Source organism: Zalophus californianus, chromosome 6, assembly GCF_009762305.2.
Source record: "Zalophus californianus isolate mZalCal1 chromosome 6, mZalCal1.pri.v2, whole genome shotgun sequence".
NCBI lineage: Eukaryota > Metazoa > Chordata > Mammalia > Carnivora > Otariidae > Zalophus > Zalophus californianus.
Window position 1 is genome coordinate 101,636,090 of NC_045600.1, and position 25,520 is coordinate 101,661,609.

Consider the following 25,520-nt stretch of genomic DNA (forward strand, 5'->3'; position numbering starts at 1 on the left):
AGGACACACCCTGGTAACTCAAGTACAACTGGGTCCATCAAGGCAGCTTCAGCAAGACCCAAGGTGCCATGGGGGGGGGGGGGGTGGTCCATGCATTCTGTTTCCCCACATTTTGCAGTCCTGCATCTGTTCTGAAAACCTGGTGGCAAGAGGAATACTTAAAAATCAGGTCTGCACCGTGCTATAAGGTCTGCATGCCAAATACTATAGCCATTCAAGCTTCTCTTCTCTCAGAAAAAGGCTGCCTAGAATGAAGATTTCAGCTGCGGCCCAGGCCCAATCTAAACCTTGTTTAATGGTGCACAAGGTACTGCGGTTGATGGCCAAGGGATACACACAGCTCTTAAGGGGTTCACTCTCCACAGAGCGTGTTGTGTGCAAACAGAGGTCATGTCAGCACACGTCGTCCTTAACCAACACATTGCTATTTAAGTAAGTGCTAACCTGCAGTTTTAGCAATTGTGATTTATTGAGGAGGGTGGTGTGAATAATGCAGAGGACTTGACCATTGGCCTTTAATTCCTCTGATTTAGACAGGATGCTCTTCACCATAAAACAGTCATTCTGTAAATGTGTTTTATTTTAAAAGTGACAGTTGTACTGGCTTGTACTTAAAGGCAAATGACTCTGGATGGCCAGCTTCCCAACTGGTTATGAGGGATCCAGCCCACTCCACCCAGGGTAGAGGAGAAAATCTAAATGTGCAGCACAAAATGACAAAAATCTACCATCCCTACCTACCTAAGGCCCACAGGTATCCCATTCACCACCAAAGGCACAGCTGCTACAAGGTAAGGGGAAACATGCCCCATACCTGGGGACTCGTCTGCAGCTCAATGCTGGGCCCAGCCTCATCAACCTGGAAGCACCCCAAATACAGGTGTCTGCCATGATGCAAAGTGGCTCTTCACATGCCTGAGGCCCAAAGCCAGTCAGGCAAGGAGTGAATCTATTGCTTTTCCTTGGTTAGCACTCATCAGTGATTTAGGGAATGAATAAACGACTGACGCGTGCGGCTGCCAGTTCACATCCAAACCCACCATGTTCTCGCCTAGAGTATGTGATCTGGTGAGAAGAGACCAGTCCACCTCTCAGCTCTGTGCAGGGAGCTCCAGCAAATCCCTTAAAACCTCAGAGTGCCTATTTTCTAATCTGTAAAGGAGAGTTAACACCCGCCTCCCAGGGCTGCTATGAGATCAAGCAGACAAGGTATCTATGGCAATGACTGGTAAATGGAACAGTGCTCCTGAATTATCAGTTATCTTATAACCTCTGAGCACCAAAACCTTCAACAACCTTCTATTGCCAAGACAATAACGACCAGACTCAAGCCCTGCTATCAGAACCCACCCCAGCCCATATTCTCTCTCCTCACTTACATCTTCCTGCCTCCCAGGATGAAGCATCTATTCCAACTGTACACTTTTTTATTCACCCTTGAACACATTAGGCCAATTCCCACCCCTTAAGCTTTTATTTATATCATCCTGAAATACTCCTGTCTTCATCTCAGGTCGGCCTATCTAAATTCTACTCATTCAAAAACCAGTAATATATTTTTAGACTCTACTACGTGCTCCGCGAGGATTGGCACAAGCCCCAGGCTGGCCACTGTCATACACCCCCTCCTTCACACAGTTAAAGGTGCAGGGTGGTATGGGGTCACATGATCCAGCCTGAGCCAATGGGCATGTTTTAAAGGATTCATCTAGGGCCCAGAGGAGGGAAAGTTGAACTTTCTCCCCTCGGATCTCTTGCTGGGGAGGAACTGCCTGGGAAGAGATAAAGGCCAACTCAGAAACTCTTTGACTCTTCTGATCTTCCCCTGAAACTTTCTAGTTATGTAAGCCCATTAATTCCCATTTTTTGCTAGGCTGAGTCTGGTTTTTCTCATTTGAATGCCAAATAATTATGACCGATACCAATATCAATGGCAATTCCATTTGAGTGTGAAGAAACATTATGTTAATTGCTCTGTATATAATATCTTCCAATTCTCCACTTTTAGAGTTATAAGCCTATTGAGACCCAGAGAGGTTCAAGAATTTTCCCAGGGTCACACAAGTAGTGATGATGTCAAATGTCAAGACCCCCAGCTTAATGCTCCACTTCCACTATAAGCCACCCAGAGACACTAGCCTTGGTGGATCGCTTTGGGGGCCATGTAGGAAGACTTGCTAGTCTTACAATGGCCCGATTGTCAAGAAAAGATGTAGCGTTTTCCTATAGCCCTGAGAAGTGCATTTTTATGAAACACATCTCTCTCTGCCCTTCACTCACCCTTGCAGCAAGACCAAGACTCATAATGAATGGCCAGTGGCAAGTGTGCTAAAGTCCAACGTGAATCAATGAGAGCACTAATGAAATTGCTTCAAGTTCTAGAGCAGAAGGTAAACTGAATGCCTTTCAGAGATGTGTGACTCTATGCCCTTCCAAGTTCCCAGAGAATAAAGAAAATGCACAGGGCGGGGCAGAGCAGTGATGGGGGAGGTTGGGAGCAACCCAACACATATTCCTCATATTGACTTAAAAGGTGCAATCATTTCTCCCTTCCAACCATGTTGTTGGAGAAGGCAATATTCCATGTAAGTGATTTCACAGACAATAAGAACTCCCTGTTTATTTTTTCACTGTAAGTATTTTTGAATGAAACACTGGACATTTCAGTGTGCTGTCAAAAGGGTTTCCCAAACATCAGCTCATCATAACCTAAGGCAAGAAGGTTATTAGGGACTACGGAGTATTTTTTAAAGGGCAGAGCCACGCTGCCTGGCTTTGTATCCCAGTCATACGATTTCCCAACTGTTGTGACCTTGGGCAAGTTAATTAACCCGTCTAAGCTACATTTTCTGCATCTGTGTACAGGGACAATTTAGCAAGACCATTCTCATAGAAGTGCTGTGAGAATTAGATAAGATAATGCAATAAGATGCTTAGCACCGTGCCGGCCAAAAAAATACTAGCCCTTTTTTATTGCTATACATAATAATATTGTTAATGTTGTCATTTTCAGGTCATCAATTATTGTTTTATAAGAGAGTGACTTCTTTAGGATCTACAGTGGTATACAGAGGTTTACTCTACCCCTAAACGGCCCCAGGATGTTCCATCATTTTTTCCTGCTTTCTGTAGCTCTTTTGACTCTGTAAGATTTCAGGCTGTGAGCCATTACTGCTGTCAGCCTGGACGTTATTTACATTCTGCTTCCAATTTATGCCGAGCTCTTGAAAATTATGCATTAAGCAAGATTCAGACCATTGAGCTCTGCAGTAACTCTCTCGGCCACCAGAGGTCTACTGCTCATCCATGGGTTCAGTGCTGTGTGGGGCTTCCCAGAAGCCTGCTGGTCTATCCAGAGCTCCATGTTTTAATAAACCAAACCACAGGACAGGACGCAATGATTTCCTCAACCTAGTATTCCGAGTTTCTACGATGTGGTTCAGATCTATATTTATAACCTTGTAGTCCACCATTTACCATGAACAAACCATCACCCTCAAACAAACACATATTCTCGTTTCCTAAATGGGCCTTCAGCCGCTTCATCTCTGTGCCTTTACATGATTTGCCCCCACTGATAAGCAACTGACACCCCACTACGCACATGTACACACTCACATGTGTGCACGCACACACACACACATTCTCCAGTGGTCTTTCCATCTATCTAAATTCCTTCCATCTTTCAAAAACTGGTCAGTGCTTTCTATGAAGCACCGTCTGCATTTCAACTTCCTAGTGATCCAGCTCCTCTTCTGAACTCACTGAATTTTAGGTCTACACCAATAACTAGCCAATGAGTCCCAGACTGTTTGTGACATATCTCACATTATCACTTTGTACCTTTCTTTAGCTCAGCACCTACTGATGCTTTGCCTCTCCATCTACACTGTAGACTCCTGAAGCTACTTCCATGTTTCTGTCGCACGTGAGTATACAAGACCGATAAAAGGGTGGCCTGACCCTTTACTGAGCATGTGATATGTGTCAAGCACACTGCTGATCACTTCAGACTCTACCAACAGGCCTATGAGTTGGTTATTTCTCTTCCCTTTGTAGAAACTGAGCCTTAAGGACATAAAATTACTGGGCCACGGCCTCACTGCAGATAAACCAAAAGCCAGAACTCAAAACCAAATGGACCACAACAGCCATGTATTTTTGCCCCATTAAATCACATCTACTTAACATCATATGCGCTACCTCTCAGATAGGTATTGAGGGGTTGCTTGAATAGTTAAGGGGCAGCCTCGACTGAACATCTGCAATATTAGATTATCAACCAACCAACCAGCAGCATGCGTTACCAGACTTCAGACCCCCTGAGTCTCTGTGTGACCACTCAGGCAGCTCAGCAGTCCACCCAACAAGGCAGGGCTGCTTAAAGATGGAAAAGCCTTTCTCCAGCTGAGGCAGCTCTGAATGCGCTAGGCCTGGCCCATCGGCCCACTGCAGTTTGCAAGGATCTGAAGAGCTTCTCAGATGAACGCTGGGGAGGCGACAATCACAGAAGTTACACAGGCCACGCACAAGACGACTATCAGAGAGAGTGTGGAGTCTCACATGCACATTTTCCCTGCTAGCGGCTTTACAATTCCAGTAGCATTCCGATTCAGCTAGCCATAATATTATGAAATACATCGAAAACAACTGGATTTCATTTCAAATGACACAAATTAACAAACTGCACATGTGCATGCAGCATCTGCTAATCCAATAATTAAGATATTGAAAAAGTCACCTAATGGCACCAATGTCAGGATAATGGGATAATTGTTACAGCGTCAAAAAAAAAATTTAAAGACACATAATCCAGTCACCCATGTAGCGCACCAAACAGAAGGCTGCTTTTTCATGGTCTCTTTGAGCACGGTGTTTGGATTAGCACAAAGTGAAAAGTAGCAACTGCTGTTATGTAACTCAGCCCTGCACATACAGTTGTCAGTCTGGGGAAATTTAACTCTGCAGGTTTAAGGCAGAGCTTGCTTGCCAGAGCAGAACTTAGGAAACAACGAAAATTTAAAGACACATCGCCCCACGGCCCACGGGAAGAAAGTGGTCAAAGAGCTGTTCAGACAGAGAGGTGGAGAAGGCCGCCGTGGCTCGCCTGCCTGTGCCAGGCCAGGCATCAGCCCCCCGGAACAGCTCATTTGAAAACAATGGGTACTGACAAGAGCATGGCTGTTCAATTACAAAGCTGTCTGCATTTTCCCTCTCCCTACACGACAAGAAAGGCACTTGGGGGCCTAATGTGGTTCCGAAGGGAAGGCACTGAAACCTAGAATCAGAGGGAGGCTTTAGTAACAGGCCGCTTTATGGTGAGGACAAAGTGGATCCCGGGGTTCTCAAGGCGGGGGCTCCACCGTTCCCTGGCGTGGTAAAGCCTGCTGAGAGCGGGAGCGCATCCCGGGTTCTAGGCCATCCTCTGCACGGCAGACCCTGGGGCTCAGGAGGAGCCCCATCATCTCCCTGTGCCTCGGGTCTGCCTCGGGGAGGCCCTTCCAAATCCATCATTTCTCCTTCTGGATTTATCAGTGGATCTTTATTCATTACAGACAAGGAATAACTCTACAGGGAACCTCCCATTCTAAACTGGGCTCTGTCAGGTGAGGCTAGAAGAAGGACATTCACTGGGAACTGTCAAGATGTCAAAAAACATAAATCCACTGGACCACGTTTCCAATCCTCTTCACGCCCCAGCAGAACTCATTATGAAGCAGGTTTGTCCTGGACCCCGTCCAATAAAACTTGGTGAAGTCAGTCTCGACAAGGAGGTTCCCATTCATAAGATGTGCTCACCATGCACAGCTCGAAACCCTACGGTAAGGGGTACATCCAGGGAAGAGCCCACCACCACATGTGCAAGCAAGACACCCCCAGCGAGCTCAAGGGAGGCCTGAGAGCTGTGTTGGTTGGTTTGCTGCTTGTTTTGTGTGGTGTGAGGATATGAGTCGATTGGAAAGAGGCTAAAAATCCCCCACAGCACAGAGATTTTTCCACTCTGTTTTGTAAACTCAACAGGACCAGACGATACGACACAAATAAGGCACTCAGCTTAGCCACAAAATTCAAAGGTGCCAAAAAACTCAGTAATCAAGATAAATCAGATTTTAATGCAATATTTTAAAAGTTAATACAAAAAAATCACAAGTAAAATATCAAAATTTTAAAGAGAAAGAGCGGCAGTTTAGGAATGACCAGACAGCCTGGTGCTTTTAAAAAGCATAGGTCTGTTTTGTGTGGAAAAAACCATCATAACATCTTCTGATCCCACTTTAAATTTAGATCTAGGAAAATAACCAGGATAAATTCGTGCGGAAGACTTATCCACGTTCTCATCCTTGTCACATTCGCATCTGCATTTGCTAAGCATTTCGATTATGGATATTCAAGAATGAGCACTACAGCTGTGGAATCACATAGTGGGACAGGCCAATGGGCGCCTATCTGCCTTTCATCGTCAAAGACCAGACTGAGCAGAAATGTTCAGGGACACCTCCAGAAAAGTATGTGTCCTAAAAGGAAATATTGTCCCAAAGTTTTTAAATTCTAGAATGATAATTCTTTAAAATAATTACAGTTTGAGTGGTGATAAAGCCTTGGCCTGCATGAAGTTTTCCTCTAAAAAGAAAACACGATTCTCCACACTGCTGTATGTTTATTTTCTGGAGGGGCAGGTCTGACAATGCCACCCCTTGCTCAAAAGCTTTACATGGCTCCTGACTGCCTACAGACTTGAATTCAAACTCCAAAGCCCAGCAATGAGGAGCCTTGCTCTCTGCGCTAATTGAGATGATTTCGCTTTATTCCCTTTTTCCTCCACCCACATGCCAGCAGGCCTCTCCCTTTTCCCCAGGGGACTTTCCAGCCCTCCTGCCTCTGCTGAGGCTGTTCCCCACTAGAAGCAGGAACACCCTTCTCCCACCTGCCCCAACCCATCTCTCCTCTTCCAAATCTTACTCATGCTCCCAGTCTCCATTCTAAAACTGCCTTCTCCGCAAAGCCTTGGAGCTCTGCTGGGTACTAAATTACAGGACAGATTAATATAAGAAATAGCTCCAAGCAGCTTTGGCATTTCAGCTTAACCCAAAATTAACCAAAACATTGAATCTACCAAAAACACCCCATTGTCAAAGCATACTGATTATTCCATCTCTGTCCTCAGGAGCAGCACCATTGCAGGGAGGGAAGAAAAGGAAAAATGGAAACAATTAAAGCTCCTTTTCCTCACAGACTCTTCCTGGAACAAAGTAGGCTTTCCATAAAAGAATAAACAAACACATCCAACTTCCAATAAAGACCAAGTATGGAAAGGAGGTCCGTCCAAGAGCCCCAGATACAGATTCAAGATGAATATTCTCTGGATCCTGGAGAACACACACACAGAAACACACACCACTCTTGGCCCATGCAGGGGAGGAAAGAAAAATTACATTTCTACTCCAAAAGCTTAACTGGAGCCCCCAGCTCTCCAAGGCCTCGGCCGCCTGCCCCGGGTAATTTGCTCCTGCCGCTACGGGCCTGGTGCTCAAAGCCTGATTTTCCCCCGAGCAGAGCAATTCAAAACCATCTTAGTCACACAGATATAAGGTGAAAGTATATTCCAAGCAAACTACTGGACTGAGGTCGAGTTTATCAAACCAATTACACCGAGATGTTACGGGAAGGGGGAAAAATGTAATCACATATGACAGGGATTATCAAAACTGCTTACACAGTAAATCAGGAAACTGATAACAGGCTGACAACGGCATATACCTGACTGAGAAATTTGAGGCTCAGACTCCCCAGGCTTGTAAAACAGAAATAACAACCCAGAACAAGCCGTGCAGCACCGTCGGGCAACTGGGCGCCTCTGGGGTGAGGGACAGAGGGTGGGGAAAAGGCTGGTACAGGGGGAGTGAAGGAGCCTCTCTGAAAGGCTTGCCTCATGGACCTTGTTTTGCAGGAAGCCATTTCTCATCACACCGTTCAAAAACATCTTAATGGGGCCTGACCTCGGACACCACAGAAATACAGCACTAAAGCAGGAGAATCTTTGGGGAGCAGAAAGAGACAGACAGGAGTCAAAGCTGCACATTGTGGTGAGGACTGGAGATGCTCAGAGCTCCACCCCGGCAGAAGAGTCGGGAAGAGTTGCTCTGCACCAAGTTTGGGGGGGGGGGGGCGGACTTTCTGAGGAGTGGCCTAGAAAACTACGTAGGGTTTCTAGAGGTATGGAAGTGCCACCCATGCTGGGAAGGTGTCTCTCCTTTTCGGCCCCTGCCTCTCAGGTGTTCTGACGGCCATCCCGGGGCAGGCAGGGCACGCAGGGCACGCAGAGTGGGGTCATTCTGCAACCCAAATAAAATAGTAATAAATTAACTTTTAGGAATGTAGAGTCACCGCAGGATCCGTGGGGCCCAGGGCAAAAGCAAACTGCTGGAGATACCTCATGAATCACTGACAGACAGGAGACCAATATAGAGGCCCTAAATAAAGTGACTGACCTGGAAAAGGAAATAAATACCTGCATTTTCAAGGCGGGGCCTTGAAATTCCTCCACACATCCCTGAGTTTTGTTTCTCCCTTCACAGTGTGGTGCCGCCTTGAAACACCCTCCCGAGTTCTGGGCTGACTCTCGGGGGGGGCCAGGCTTAAACTTTATCAACGCCGGGGACAGTTGTGATTTGCATCAAGTACAATGCTGTCCTTTTGGCAGTTGTTGCACTTAATTGAGTGAAAAAAGCTGTCAGTCTAGAGCCCCAATCCCAGGGTAAATTCACTCTGAACTAACCATCTGCCAGGGCTTCTCCCGGGGTAGTCAACACTTATCATCCAGAGGACTGGATTCACTTCCTCATAATTAGATCATTCTTGAATTAAATTGAGGGTCCCAGGGAAAAAAAAAATGCAAAGTATGTTTTGAGCCCAGAATGCAGAAGCCAACTTGTTTTCACAAATGCAAGAGACTACATATATTTTCACAGCGATGGAGTGTCACGGTAAATGATTTTTGCTTCACAACAATTATTATCTTCCACACCACCCTCTTAATTTACATTGGGGTTTTTGTTTTGAAAGTTGAGGCATTTCACAGAGGCACAACTCACACAAACCCAAAGGATGGGTAGCTACTGTTTTCAGAGCCATGTGCCCACCCAAGTTCAGACCGGGTTGATCAATCTTCTTAAATGTAGTGAATGTCAAAGTCCCTGTGAATTTGTTGGTGCATCCATGAACCTGCTGCTTATTCAAAATAAAGGGAAAGAACCACAGGCAGTTTCCTGTATCCCGCGGTAGCCACAGTGGTTAGAAAGGCTGGGGGTATGGAGGCAGGTAAAACCACCTACGGAGAGAGAGAAATCTGGAACCAGGCCCCAAAAGCAACGCAGTCGTGCTGCAAGCAAAAAGAGGTGAAGAAATGAAACAGGCGGGTGGGATTCTGAAGGCTTCTCTGTAAACATGATTTCATTCCGTGCCAGTAATTGGGTGATTTGCCTCCAGTCAGATTTGGTCCCGTGGGTACTTAACTGCACAAGGTTTTTCAAACACTGCACGTTAACTCGAAATTTTCCAAGAAATATTTCTGAATTAACCAAAGTGTTTAGTAATTCTTTCTATTGTTCTTCAGGAATTTGCACACCACTTGGTTATCACTGGATTTCTGACAAGAAAGAGACAGAAAGTAGCAAGCCACTGTCTCAGAGGGCCTCCTCCAGCCATGGGCCAGGAAAGATTAATATAACTCAGAATAGAACGAGACCAACTCATTTTTGCCTGAATGGCCAGATTAGACATTTCAATGCCCACTTCTGTAGGGATGTGACGTGAGAGGTAGGATAAAGGAAGAGAGACAGAAACAGAGAAAGAACCACTAGGTCCTCCTAACGTCACAGCAGAAATTGAACCTCAAAGATTTACCACATGTGATAATTCTCAAAGCTGCCTCATTTTAATAGCCACCTGGAGCATTCTGTAAAAACCACTGGGTTTTAGGTTCTTCCGGTCGATACTTAAATTCAGTAGGTCTGGACTGTGCCTCAGTCATCCATTCTTTTGCACAAACTCACAGAGGCCAAAACTGAGGATAAAACAGAGGCCAGAAGCAAAGCAAAAATGTTAGCGCCAGAAAAGAGATGGCCTCATGATGCAAAGATGGCCTAGGGGCAGAGGGGAACACATCCCTAACAGTATATACCCTGGGGAGGGGGAGCGGAGGGGCTGGGGTGTTAATACCCTCACAGGGAACAGAGATGTGAGATGCATCTTCGCTAGGTCAGAAACTAGAATCCAGATCACTACTGAAACAGAGATCCATCAAAAGTACCCCCTTCCTGAAAGCAACACTGAAAAAACTCTACTCTTTACCCAGGGAAACAAAAAAAAAAACAAAACAAAAGAAACAAACAAACTTGTCATCTATCTAGAATTCCAGATGAGAAAAGAAAAAAGTCTCCTCTAGGAAGTTAAAACCCTAAACCTATGCAATGTGCAAATGTATCCAGGTTCTGAATTTACACCATCCTTGTGCTGCAGGACGGGAACACTTCCAAACTGAAGATAAACAGACTCCTTGGGGAAACACAATCCCGACAAAGACAAATTTGCAGTCAAAAATTAGAGTCACATAAGGAAAAGGTCCACTATAATATGGTACAAATAACAAAAAATCAGCACCATCAGAACTTGATATAATAGAATATAATGGAAGGTTCTATAAAATAAGCAACTCAAATTATTAAAAATATTAAAATAAAGAAGAAATAAGGACAAATAATGAAGTATCAGAATACTATGGCAAAAAAAATAGACAAATTTGGGAAAAAAATTCTATGAAGGCAAAATAGTCATTTATTTATTTTTTTAAAGATTTTATTTATTTATTCATGAGAGACAGAGAGAGAGAGAGAAGCAGAGGGAGAAGCAGGCTCCCCGCTGAGCAGGGAGCCCGATGCGGGACTCGATCCCAGGACCCTGGGATCATGACCTGAGCCGAAGGCAGACGCTTAACCATCTGAGCCACCCAGGCGCCCCAAAATAGTCATTTAAAATTAAGGATGTGACACAAAAGAATGTATTTAGTATGTTTCCATTCATATGAAATTCAATAAGAGGCAAGACTAGTCCATGATGATGAAAGTCAGAAGAGTATTCAGCTCTGGGAGGGTACCGCCTGGGAAGGACAGTTCAGAAGAGCAGGCGATGTCCTCTATCTTGATCTGGATGATGGTTTCACAAGTGTGTTCACGTGGAAAGCACCATTACTGCACTGCACATATTTTAAACCAGTATTTTAAAAATTCAATGGGCAGTTTATATAGCAAATTAGATGGAGAAGATTAGTGAGTGAACTCAAATAAAAAACAAGGAAATTGTCCAGAATGTTGAATAGAAATAGACAAAACAGCTAGGACAGAGAAGAGAAATAGAAAATAAAATGAGAAGATCGCTCATATATCCAAAGGGACTTTCAGAAAGAGAGATTAAAAGACAACATCAGAGAATTTTCCAGAATGAAAGGGAAGCATGAGTTATCAGAATGAATAAGCACACCAAATCCTGACCAGAATGAATACATAATCCACGCCTAAACATATCATAGTGACCCTGCAGAACACCAGAGAGAGAGAAAATCTTAAAAGCAACCAGGAAGACAAATTACCTATAAAGAAGCAACGATGTGACTGACAGCAAACTTATCATCTGCACACTCAGTGCCTCCTATTGGTCAAAGGCCACTGCAAAGCTGTTGAAAATGTGGAGAATGGTTTTGTTTGAAATGACTGCATACAGAATGTATTTTTCCCCCCGAAGGCCTCCCGTGTCAAATGCACCGTCATTTGATCTTCAACAGGTCCTTACTGAGTACCCACTATGTGCCAGCCTGGCCAAGGAATATTCCCGCTCTTTAAAAGCCCCAAACTGAATCCTGGTAAGTTGTAAGGGCTGTGATGGCAGAAATATAGAAGCTCCAGAAGGCAAAGGAAAAAGGTGTCTAGCCCAGAGGAGAGAGGTCAGGGAAAGCTTCCAGGAAGAAAATCCAAGCTGAGATCTGTCAGATGAACAGGATTAGCGAGTAAGGACTGTAAACTCCCTGGGACAACAGGGGCTTGTCTCTCTGTGCACAATTGTATCCCTAGGATGCAGAACAGTAGCTGACACCCAGGAGGTGGTCCATAAAATGCTGAATGAAAGAATGAATGAATGAAGTGGCTAGAACACAGTGTAAGGGAAAGCATGTGGAGGTGCAGAGGAAGCACAGCGTGTTTGAGCAGCACGGCTCAGTATGGCTACAGGACAGGGACACACGTAACCACAGGGAGGACAGTTGACAGATAAGCCTGGAAAGCTAGACAAGGGCCAATTTAGGCTATGGTAAAGGGGCTGGTTTTATTCCAAGAGTGATAAGAATTCAGTGAAGGGTTTAGGCAAGGAAGAGACATATTAGATTTGCATTTGCAAAAATCACTTGGGTCCTAGTGTCAATGTCAGAGAAGTTAGCACTGTTCTATAAAGAGAAAGAATACTTCCTCACCAGTAATATGAGGAGCAGCTTTCAGATTTCCACCCAAAAGAGCTGGAGAGAGAGGAAAGGAGGGAGGGAGGGAGGGAGGGAGGGAGCGGGAGAGGAGTGGGGGGAGAGATAGAGAGAGAGAGGAGGAGGAATGGAGGGAGGGAGGGAAGGAGGGAGGGGGAGAGACGGTGCATGAGCAGGCCTAAGAAATAAACATAAAATCCTGGCTATCCAAATCCTGCAGGAGGTGTGTTTTCCAGTCAGCCCCGAGGCTTATGGCAGAGATAAAATAGGAAAGGAATATGTCCCCAGCTCCAGCTGAACATTCTGTTCAGGCTTTTCAATCTAAAAACTTCAATGTGCTGGTCGGCACCGTGGCTGTTCTCATGTTGTTTGCCCTACACTGGGCCAAACCCTGCCCCAAAATATCAACGTGTCACATGTGAGCCCAGGCAAGGCTTGCTAACTTTTATGACATTTGAGTTTCCCCACTTTTTGCAAAAAAGCAACGAACCTGAGAAGGGTCCGTGGTAATAATTATGACTCTCTCCGTGGGGATGGTCTCCTGAAAAGGGCAGCAAGCCCACAAGAGTCTGGCTGAATAAAACCATGCCCCAGCCAATGCCAAGTTCAGCCAGTTCTCCACTGGCAGCTCCGGTTAGGGCTACAAAGCACCAAAGGAGCTGGGGAGGCTCTGAGGATGTGTCGACCTTGTGTTCACGGGCTCTGCCGTGTGGTCAAATCCACATCTTTAATATTCATCATCCACGGCACACACATCTGCCAAGCTGCAAGCACAGGTTGCTCTCAACAATCAGTTAAAGTTACTTGTCAGAACTGCACGTAGGACTTCCTCCAGCAAGATCAGACTTTCACTTTATCTAGTCAGCCAGAAGTCAGCCAGGACGGTAAGGAAGACCATTAAATCTCAAGGAGTTCTCTGGCTTGACCATCTCAGGCCTAGAAAGGGCAACAGGACACGTAAGGAATGAAAGGAAAACCTGCAACCGGAAGGATAAAGAAGCTGCCACAGGACAGCCAGAAGGCAAGAGAAAGTTTAAAAAAAAAAAAAGGGCAATCTCCAGGGGCAGCCATGGTCAGCTGACTTGGCTGAACACTGCACAACTCCAAGGAGCTGCCTCTGCCTAGTACAACCTCCTGCCTCTGCAGATGGAGAGGAGCACAGAGATGGGAAGGGACCCCAGGGCACCGGGGCTGTTAGGTAGACACATTTATCTCGGTTAGGAGGAGGGGAGGGGGGGCACTGTGGTGGTTGGTGTGGTACGACGTTCTGGACCCCGACTAACCGACACTTCTAGGCCTCAGTCTTCTCATCTGCAACACAGGGTCATAAGTCTTACCTCCTAGGGATGCAAGAGAATTTTAAGGATGAGCTCAGTATGCCTAGTACCTGGAACAGAGTTAAGTGTTCAATAAGTAGGAGCTTCTAACTACTGTGAACTCCTATCAAATCGTATGTCACGTTCCAGGATTAACCGTTCTTGCAAACTCATCAGAGATACACATACTATTTTATTATTTCATTAACCCCCTAATTCCTAGCACAGTGCCTGGCAAGCACGGGAACGGAATACATGGCTGTGCGAGAAAGGAAGGGGGGAATGAGGGAGGGAGAGAGGGAAAGAGCCAGGGACTCTGTCTTTTATTTCTCTGCAACAGTTAGTATTGGGAACACTAACATAGTCACAAATACTGTTTGCTACAGAAAGTATTTATTCGTCATCTACTCATTCACAAAACTATGGTTGAGTGCTTGCTGTATGCAAACCACTGTGCTGAGTTTCCTGTAAAACACAAAACTTACTCTACTGCATCCCATCCTCAAGGATCTCACACGTTACATAGAGACTCCGATGTAAATAATCCTAGAAATGATCAACATGACAATGCTGTCTAACACAGTTCCAAGTAAGGAAGGCTGGCCTTCCCTGCCCCATCATACCACCAAAAAAAGAGACAGGACACACTTTTCCAAACTGGTTTCTTCTGACAGAGAGAAGGAAAATGTTCCCTCTTCAAAGCGATGGGAGGGGAGGATAAGAATGTGGTCGTGTCTGGATGCAGCTTGTTCACCCTCTGGAAGGCCTGGAGGCACAGAGCCCTGGGCGGGCCTCCTCTGCCCACAGCTACCGTATCTGAGGCTCTGTACAAAGGAGGGTCTGGGGTTTACTACAGAATGTCCTAGTTTATCTTTAGGTACAATAACCTACCATATGGATTCAACCCCAACCCCAAAGGCAAAGTTTTCCCAGGACCCGAGAGGCAGGGTGCGATGCTCTAAACATCACTTCCATCACTGGGAATAGTAAACAGTTTAACATCTAAATTCCAAAAGATATCACTGATGCTGCTTATAATCTGCGTGCTAAATAAAACTGAGTCAAGTTGCTGGCTTTCCTAGGTCCAGCCCTATGATGCAGTTGCAAGAATATATGTGTGTGTGAGTAAATGTATATGTGTATGTATAGACATGTATGTACACACACACACATGCACACACACACATTTCCTGTGATTCCAACCTTTCCGAAATGTAGAATAGAGCATGGTTACAAAGCATATTTACCACGTGGAGATGAGGAAGGCAAATGGAGTAGCCTTTCTCCTTCATTCTACAGAACATACTAGGCAAGGACAGATTCCAGGAAATTGAATGCAGCCGAAGATGGAAACATATTGTAGGTTAACCACATTTCCAGAGTAAACTCTACACTGGAGACCCATTTGAGGAGCATCCAGAATACTAAGCTGCTACCCTCCATTAGCTAGGAACTTACCAAATGGAAATGCACATCCCATCTTCACTCACAACGCAAAAAGAACAGCAAATATCGAAATTACCAGAGTTGTCTAGCCTATGGCGTCTCTTTTAAGAAGTCAACAGGGTGAACACTTAAATTAGCCCTCTCCTCCTTCTACTGACCTTTCCTTCCCAATTATGTTTAGTCGTCTTTTTGATTCACAGCTGAAAAGCAAAGCACAAATTTCTCTGCAAGTATTTCCCTCTCTGGATCTGTTGTTGCTCATAATGGTTCTGATAACTTCCAGAGGAAAATGCTCAAAGTGATACTACCAAGTCAGGGTAACAGCCAGAGTCCTCAACTCTTGCTTCCAAGTACTTCATCACCTGATGCGTAAAACAAATGTAAAACAATAAGCAGGCCAACCCTGGGAAAGCTCTTGAGTCAAGTTCCCTAATGGGGAAACCTCACATTTATGTTAGTTCTGTGTCACGGAACAGGATGTGTGGCGAGTACGTTCACATTCACTGATAGCTACTACACAATGCCCAATCACGTGTTCACTGACCCAGAAGCTCAGTCCACTGACTTGGGAGGTTCCAAATGGTTTAAAACCCAAGACTCCAGCCTGCTTTACGAAGGAAGACATGAGATAAAGAACTAGCATCTCTCTAAAAGAGACCCATTCTTTCCCCATATGGAGTAGGCTACTGTTGAGAAGTGCCCCCACAGGGGAAAAATAAAAGAGAGAGAAAACACTTACTCTATTCCATCAGCTGATGACTGGATAGACAAAATGAGGTATATCCATACAATAGAATAGTACTGAGCTATAAAAAAGGACTGAGGTATCAATATCAGCTACAACATCAATGAACCTCAAAAACATGATGCTAAGTGAAAGAAGACAGACGCAAAAGACCACATATTATACGATTTATTTAAGTAAATGTCCAGAAAAGGCACATCTGCTTTTTGTAGATTAATGGCAGTCTTTGACTGGGAGTAGGGAGGAGCAGTAACAGCAAATGGGCAGGAGGGCTCTTTCTGGGGTGACAGAAACATTTTACAACCAGACTGTGATGGTGGTTGTACAACTCTATTAAGTTTACTAAAAATCATTGAATTGTACAGTTAAGAAGGGTAAATTTTATGAGATGTAAATTATGCCTCAACTTTTAAAAATGGTAGAAACAATAAGGAAAGTGTATTCTTTGTGGATCCTTGAAAAAGTTGGGTCTTTGTCTTGAGGTCACAGAATGACAGAGATGGCAGGAACCTGTAGCTCACTCAGTGTGTTCCTAAGCTATACGTGGAGTTCACCTGAAGAAGGTGAGGCAGGGGGTGGGGGTTGGGGGACAGTCAGTTGCTCAAAGCCACTTACATAATTAATGGTGGAACTGGGATCAGAACTTAGGCCTCTTAATTACTTGTCCAGTGCACTCTCTGGTTTGAGATCTTCATTATTGTGCGCCATGCAAACTCCCAGGGCATTAACCATACAGAAGATAAAATGTATTCACAAACAGATGTGCTTCAGTCGAAGATTGATATGTTTTTGGAGTATATACCATACTGGATAATCCATGATTTAGTTATTCTTTGCTTGCATTTAATGCTTATATATTTCATTTTCTTGTTGTCTCGATGTTTGTCTTTTACATGGACGCTATGCTTGTGTACACCTTTAAATCAAAGATTCTTTCCCTACCCAAAAGATTCATCCGATGAGTTTTTTAGAAGCTGAATCAACTCTGAAAGTCTCGCTGCTTTCAGTACAACCAACAACAAACATTCTAATTCAGACCTAGCCACAGGGGCTTGTCTTTCTAATAGAAATGTAAAATAGATCTTTATTTGCCACAAAATTAAAATGTGATCCAATTATGCAGAATATGAAGGAACTTGCTGAATTACAAAAAAAAAAAAAAGAAAAGAAAAAAATCACACACACTAATTTAAAACAATGATACCACAGCCTTAATTACCTTGGGTTTTACTACTGTAGCTTTCAAACAGTACCAGAATAGGATGAGACACAGCCATGCCTAAGATAAAACATACACAGAAAAATAGGACTCTGTTTAAACAAACAAATGAACAAGTTAAGAATTTTAAATAACTTTTTAGAGATAACATCGACCACCCTGAAAGTTTTTAGTAGGCTTTAAGCGTCAACCAATGTTATGGACCGCACCGATGCGTTCCCAGCAAATTCATATACTGAAGCCCTTAGCCCCAACGTGATGCTCTTCGGAAGGTAATTAGATTTAAATGAGGTCAGGAGATTGGGGTCCCTGCGATGGGATTAGCGCCCTCAGAAGAAGAGGAAGAGACTCCGGAACTTCCTCTCTCCACCACGGGAGGATATAATAAAAAGCCGGCTGTCAGCAAGCCAGGAAGAAGGCCCTCACCAAGAATCAAATCTGCCAGCACCTGGGTCTAGAACGTCTCCATTTCCAGAACCAGGAGAAAATAAAGTTCTGTAGCTTAATCTACAGTATTTTGTTATTGTAACTGGGGCGAAGACAACCAAATACTTACGTTACAGTTATGCAGACTTCGGTACTATTCATTACAGCCATCAAGGTTAAGTGGTTATACAACATCCCTTTCTCAGGAACTGGATCAGGGGTTAGTTATTCGTGTGCATTAAAGTATGTGAGAAAATATTTAGCCTTCCTAAATCTGCATTTTGCAAGGGCTATTCTTGCAGTGACTTACTTATACATTTATAGCCTATCTCCCAATGCTTTTGCCTTGGCATAAAGTGAAAATTAAAATAGAACCGCATATTTAGCTCAACTTTCCTGTCACAGAACCAGCCCTCAACTTTCTAAAATGTATGACTTTAGCCTTAAAATGATGCCTATCTCCAAACCACTTCACTTTTTAGTTGTCTGTATACACAGGGGCCAGGCGCACGGATGCTCCCAGGAGGCTGGGGGTTCCCCAAGAGGCAGATGTCTCCTCCTCTGGAAACACGGTGGGGAAAATATGCAGTTAACGAAGAAGGGCAGAGCTTCGCTGACCAGTCTGTGTGGAAGCTCAGATTTTAAATATACCGATGACCTCACACTCAAAACGCTCCAAATCACCCCTAGGGATCAAACTTGTCCAGCCAGTCTTTCTTTCTCTAACAAAGACCAACACTCTTCCCCGGTCCACCTGAATGACCTGGGTGATACCTAAAGTGGGCAGAAAAATTCCACAACAGAAGGCAGTACGTGTGCAATGAGGCCTGTCTGAGCCCTAAAGCAGAGGATCTTTGGTTTGGTTAAGGAACAAAGATTCTGTCTCAAATCACAGGGGGCAAGCCCATATCTATTAGAGCAGAAGAAAATAAAATCAGTTCATATGCACAACTTCTAAACAATCAAATCCTACACATGGCCCCAATCTTCTCAAATAACTCAGTTTACCTAATTTGTGGAAGAAAAAGGCAGAACTGGCAATCCAAAACTGAGGTAAGCTAAAGCTATGGAAAAAGAAAAAAAAATACATTCATCGAATGTTAATCCTCAATGTTTTGCAAGCTGACACAGGACCCCCAAAAACATAACCTAACCTACGCTTCTTCACCAAGAGCTGTAACTCTCTTCCTGCATCTCTGCACAGAAAGGCCATGACCCTCGGCTTGCACTCTTGGGATGGCGGCCAGAGCAAGAAAAGTCAAGCTGGAGAACACTCCTCGGTGGTTCTCAGGTAACCAGCTGGTTAGATTTCATCTTGTGGGGTTAGCTTTGCCTTGCTAGCAAAGGAGGCACTTGGCCTGGGCTTCGAACGATTTCTGTTTAGGTCTCCTCAGGGCTCAATTCTAAACAGCCCAAATAAAGGCTCTGCTGTCCTGAAGGGCACCTTTCAAGAGAAACAAAATAGGACGCTCGCTTAACAAAAGGGGACTGTTTGGCCACCAACGTCCTGAACGGGGTCTGACCGTAGAACTGGAAGGGCTTTCTGCAAAGTTAAAAAGACGGAGAAGAAAAACAGCAGCAAGAAAAGAATCTTCACAAAATCACCCACTCCAAACCCTCCTTCCCCCTCAGAAGTGCCAACGGATAAAATATAAACCTCTTTGAAGAGAACTCCAGCCGGAGCTCAGCTTTCAGATTTCAGAAGACACTGGCATCCCAAGGCCTCCCCACTGTCAGATCAAACACACACAAAATGGTTCCCTGATATTTGCCCGGTTTCCCCCATACCATAAAAAACAGGCTTTCGTCTTAATCTACTTACCACACTGTGGGTGAAGGCCTCTAATTTCACAGCACAGAGATAACACAAATAATTCATATGACATATTAGTGGAATATCTACAGGGAAAGTATTTAGTCAGAGCTCACTGAAAACAATGGGGAGCTCAGCTACCGCCTCAGAAGGCAAAGGAATGGCCCTTCCCACAGGCAGAGCCCCTCCTGTCACACTCACTGGAATCAAAGATAAGTTCGGCCTCTTAGTATCCAAGTTGTTTTCAGTCAACAGGTCTCCCTAATGACGCAGCACTTCCCTAGTCCCTCCGTGGGTGGTGACATTATCAACTCCTTTCCAGGACCTCCAGAGGCTACTCCATGTCTGCAAGCCCCTTGAAAACACCAAGTGCCACAAACACGGACCGGCAATCCCACCATAATCATCATCAACCACCACTGTCGGCCCCGCCAATAAACACGTGTGCCTTCCTGTGTCTCTCTCAACTACAAAAAAAAAAAAATCTCCCATTTAGTTTCCCATGGCCAGACCCATCCTTTGAAGATCTCACACCCTTTTTCAAGACCCTCTTTCAACTTTCTCTCCCACAAAGCCTTTCTCCCCGGGGTAATGTGGAGACCTCTCCACAGCTACTATTCACTTCATTTCTCCCTTGAGGTTCTGCCAAGTGTGAGGCAGATTCCCTTCAGAGACAGGATAAATCAATGCTGAGCTGTGTAGAAAATTTAAAACAAAGGGGGGGAGAGGGGGGCAACAACTCTACAATCATCAATTAGACATGATGGGAAGACCACCATCAAAGCAGATAAAATTCAAATGCAACCTGCAGCAGCAAAGTGTATTAGAACCTCACTCTAACTTGAGAGACATTCTTGGTGGGGTGTTTTGTTTTTCTTTTTGTTTTAATGCCTTTAGTATACGTGAAATTCCCGAGTCTAAAGCCAGTTTTTTGAGATACTTTTCTCTGTCGAGGCATCAATCCATCCCTTTCATTTTCTCAACCACACCCACTTGGACCTTCGGGCTTATCTTCTCTTGACGTAAACATGTACACATGTCCTGGTAGAAAAATTTCACCTTCCAATCCCCTGTTAAAAACACCGCTCCATAACGCCTCCAGCCCAGCTGTCCCTCCTGAGCTCCAGGCCCTTGTTAAAATACTGGTTTTCCTGATTCCCCGGCTAACACTCTCCCTGCCAGCCCCCGATCTCCAGCTGCCCATGAGACGCTTCCCCAGAACCTCCAACTCAGCCCTGGGGACCCGGACCTTCTCCCCGTTCACATCCCACCCCAGCATGTCCCAGCCGGTAATTCTACCCAGCTCAGGTACCGACTGCTGCCATCACCTCCCTTGTGAGCCTACGATTTCACCTCCCGGGAAATGCTACCTCAGAGCCCACCACCCCCACCCCCGAGACCTGGCCTGCACTGTATCTCTTCAGAATTGTCACAGCGATCTCCTAACTTGGCTCCTTATCTACACTGTCAATTTTCCACCCCAACTTCAAACACACTTATGCTTAAGGACCTTATCAAAAAGAAATCTGATATTTTGCACTTGCTCACAATTTTGCATAGGTAAATGTCCAAGATGCTTACCTGGGCCCCTTTCTCCTTTGTCCAGCTTCATCTCCTGGTCCCTGCCAACATACTTCACGCCCCGGCCGAGCTACACCTCGTTCACCCTACCTGAATGTGCCGTGAACTTCCATCTCCTGTCTCCTGGCCCAGGATGGGCTCTCACTTTTTGTCTTCGAGGTAAATCTCTCCACATTTTCCCCAAAACTAGGCGAAGCGACCTTTCTCAGTGAGCTTTCCCTGACCCCTCGTGAGGAGAGTTCTCCCTCTTCTGTGTGCTATATATTGGGTAAGTATCTCTGGTTATAGCACTCTCCACATTTTCTGAAATTACTGTGTCTTTCCTGCCTATCGACTCCCTTAACTTGTACCTCCACTGAGCGGCACGTGACCTGACACACAGCAAGTGCTCAATAAATACTTGATGAATGAAGGAAAGGAGGCAATATATGACATCACCTTTAAACATCTGAAGCTTTCAAAGAATATGAGATGTTCTTGCTTCATCCCAATCTCCCCTCCGCTTGCACATATTGATTCTAAACTGCACGGTCACTAGCATCCTGAGGGCACTCACTGAACGCCCAAGTGACAGAGAAATGGGACAGAAGACTCAAGACAATCTACAACGCTGCCCTCCAGGAACTGAGACCAGTGAAAAGATAAACACACCAAAGCAGCAAAATATGAATTCAACAAGGACTCTAACTAATGAGCGATAAAACCAGAGTGTGTTTGCTCCTAGGAAATAATAATGGAAAAGGCTAATTAATAAAGGGATGTTGTCAAACACCATGGTCATTTTCATTATAACATTTTATTAGGCGCAATAGGATATTGATATTTTTTCATTGAGGTTTGCATAAAATTTCTCCACTAAATATATCCTTAATCCACATGCCCGGCATTGATGCTGGGTACTCTCTCCTCAAATGCTCATGGAGTTTAAAGTCAACATTGTTGATCTGTTACAGCGAGCGCACAGTTGTTTAGGAAGCAAATTTGCTTGCTCATCAGAGCAAGCATGATATATACTAAAGTTAAATATATTCTAAACTACATATAATCTCATCTCTTTGGATGAGGTCCCTCTGAGGTTTCAGATTACCAGGTGGTGGTATTGACAATGGTGCAAAAGCAAAACTCTGGAACAGGGGGAGGGGAGAGATGGAGATGACAATAAAATCTCTTCTAGAAGGCCACTGCAGGAAAATCCCTTCCAGATGGCCACTGCACAAAAACATGGGAACGGAGGCTTGGATGCAGCAGTCCAGCCTGGAGATGCCCCAGGTAACTCTTCAGAAGCCCCCTGGAGATACCTCCCTGAGAGGTGGAAACTCACACACAATGCCAAATGACCCCACCCATACCAGAGCTCTTAGGAGTGAAGGGACAAAGTCACTGGAACCGTGGTAAAGCCTAACAGAGTCATGGACTTTCTAATTTACATGTCCCACGGGGAGCAATCACACTGGATGCTGCCTTCTCAGATCCTGTTTCTGCTCTAGGGTTAACTAATGACTTAAGGCATAAAAATATACCTCTATTTTTGCACTGTGGAGGAAGTCCTTTGGCCAGTGTCCTTCCTTGGGAGACAAGTGACAAAATACAATGACCCTCATTCCCGGGCCTTAACGTTTCTTTCCCAACCTGAGAAATATCAATGAATAGAGGTTCTCAGACATGGTAATAAGGACCAAGAGGCTGAAACAAATAGACAAAGCCTTGTTTTCAAACCCTGTCCTAGATACCATATTGACCTGGCCTGCCATAACTGACATCCCTCCCCATCAGGCCAGCCAACTTGCTGTAAGACGAAAAGAAGGCAAGCATTTTTAATGCCACAGTCACCATGGATTTTCCGGATCTGCCTGACGGGCACAGTGTATGTGTGTGCCTGTGTATATATGTGTATGGACATGTGTGCATGTGTATATACACACATCTACATTTACATTTAAACATAGAAAGATGAACTTTTTCACTAAACAATGGCTTATTTTCACTAACTATCAAAAATTAAAGGATTGGGGCTTCTCAGCTAGAGTCTGTTTCTTAAAAAACCAGCTACTCTACGCCTGTACGTGTGTGTGTATTACCCACACTATCACAATACAAATTAGACAAAATAGATGGTAATTAATGGTGTAATTCACTTTACAATGGCACTGTTACTATGGCATTACCCTATTTTCATGGCTACTGCGTTATTAGAACTGGCTTCCAACATCGAGTAAAGAAATAAAACAACCTAGTCAGAGTGTCAATTAACTCTGTAAAGTTAAATGCCAAAATCAATACAGGACCCTCAGCAAGTTTAACTGATTCCCTAAGAAAGGATATTGTAATCCATCAGCACACCCTCCCCTTATGCTAACGTTATTTCCCGGGTTTACCCAACCCCATGGTGGTACCCGTAACTACTCTCTCTCATCAGCTCAACTACTGTAACAGCAGAGCAATTTCGAGCAGGTTGTGAGTCTCTGAGAGTATTGCTTGCAAAGTATGTGTAAATTATTAGATTACGTTACAAGTGAAAGACTCAGCAGTGGGTCACCATAGTGGGGCATTAATGCAGAACAAGTTGAATGGAACCCTCACAGACAAGCTTCTCCAACGTGATTTTTTGGCAGGGAGGAGAAAGTGAGTAAAGGGGGAGGGAGGGCAGGGAAGGATGACGGGTTGCTGAGAAATGAGGCGTGAGCGAGCTCTGGAGCACGGTGGGAAGGAGGGCGCTGCCACGGCCTCCATGGCTGGAGGAGGCAGCCGGCAGCGTGGAAGGAACAGCAAGGGTGGGGAGAGGGGACACGCAGACAGGGGCCCTCTTCTGGTTCGGTGGAGGCTGTGAGGTGTCAGCTCAGGGAGCCGAAGCGCCTAATGAGGTTGAGCTTCAGGGATTCATCCTCATAAGCATCCAGTCCGTGGTGGTTGAGCTGAGGGCGGCAGAGCCAGTCAGGAAAGGGAACTAGCAGTAAGGTTTTCGATGCCTTCGCATACTCTTGTTGATTTCATAGAGCAACCCATCAGAACCGAGGAGGAATGATCTAAGGGAAGGGAGTCAGAGACCCGAGGAAGAGGCAGGCGAGAGGAGGCCAGAGGGCCCCCGCTTCTTTATGTGCTCCATCATCACCACCATCACACACCAGGCATGCTGGGCATCCTGCGAGGGGCTGCGCATGCCTAATCACAGGCGGTCCTCAACCACCTTGGGAAGCCAGCATCATAAACATCTCCAGTTTTCAAGCGATGAAAGAAACAGACTGAGCGGTGAATGCACTTACCTAAGGTCACACGGCTAGCACCCAGCACACCTGGGCCTCTGGCTCACGTCTGTCTCACTCCCAGCATGCTTGTAACAATGATGCATGCTGTTTCCCAACACGTCCGGCCTTCATCTGAGTTGCTCAAGACCGGAGCAGGCCTGAACCTGCCACTGAGGGGAGGACTGGTGGTTCCAAGAGAGACAGAAATGGGACAAACAGGGGCAGCCGGGTCCAAAGCCAAGGCCCAGCTGGAAGCTGAAGCAAGTAGAAGCTGTGCTTGCGGAGTCGGGAAGGACAGAGCTCGATCTACTGAACAAGTGGCCGGCGGGGCAGGGCAATGTGACAGAGATTCTCTGCACAGTTGATGAACACTTACTTTTTGCAAAGCACTGCGCAGGAGTGAAAGAATAAACCATGGTGCTGGTCTTCTTGGGGAGACCAGTTACCTCTCCGGGAAGTAACACTGGTAAGACAATAGAAAGGAACCTGGCAAAGAAATGAGCGAGGTCCACATGACTGACAACTGTGGAAGACAGGGGGTCATGAGAACTGCAGGAGGGAGAGGGTGAGTCTTATCTCCTAGCCTTATCGAAAACGACTACAGACTTTCAAGAAGCAAAGAGAGATAGGGGCGGAAGATGGGAGACGGGGTTGGGAAGAAGAGGGGAAGGGTGAACGCATGTACGAGGAACAGGACTAAAGAAGGCCAAGGCCAAGACACATGTAGAAGAGAATCATCAGAAGTAACCCAGACCTTGGGCTTCACTGAGAGATGCCATCCCTAGCATGCAAGATCCAGGAAGGCGGGGATCTGCCCTCTCTCGCATGCAGCTTTCTCACACACAAGGTACTCGGCAAATCTTCCTGGAACGAAAGAATGCCACCCTTGGGCTTTCCCTCAGTGACATCAAATCCAAGCAAAGGGAATCCCAGAATCTACATTCCAAGCCAGCCTTGGCAGATACATGCCTAAATGTAATAGGATATTAATGAGCATGTGCTAAAAGTGGCGTGAAGATACCACATGATGACATTAATAAGTATTTACATTATTTTTCCCTCCCCCCACCTCCTCTCTGAAATCATAATGAGTTAACACCTGAGGTCCAACATCAGTTACTGTGGAAACACTCCAACCCTCCGACTGCCAGGCCATGGCTCACAAAAAGGCTGCTTCTACCTCATGCCCAGGACAGGGTTTTTAAAAATTGT

The 25,520-nt window shown here is 45.2% G+C and overlaps 1 protein-coding gene across 1 annotated transcript in view; it reads right to left on the reverse strand.

Annotated features, from left to right (window-relative positions):
* Positions 1–25,520, reverse strand: part of RORA (RAR related orphan receptor A) — a 708,798-nt gene that overhangs the window by 670,733 nt on the left and 12,545 nt on the right. The window lies entirely within an intron of this gene.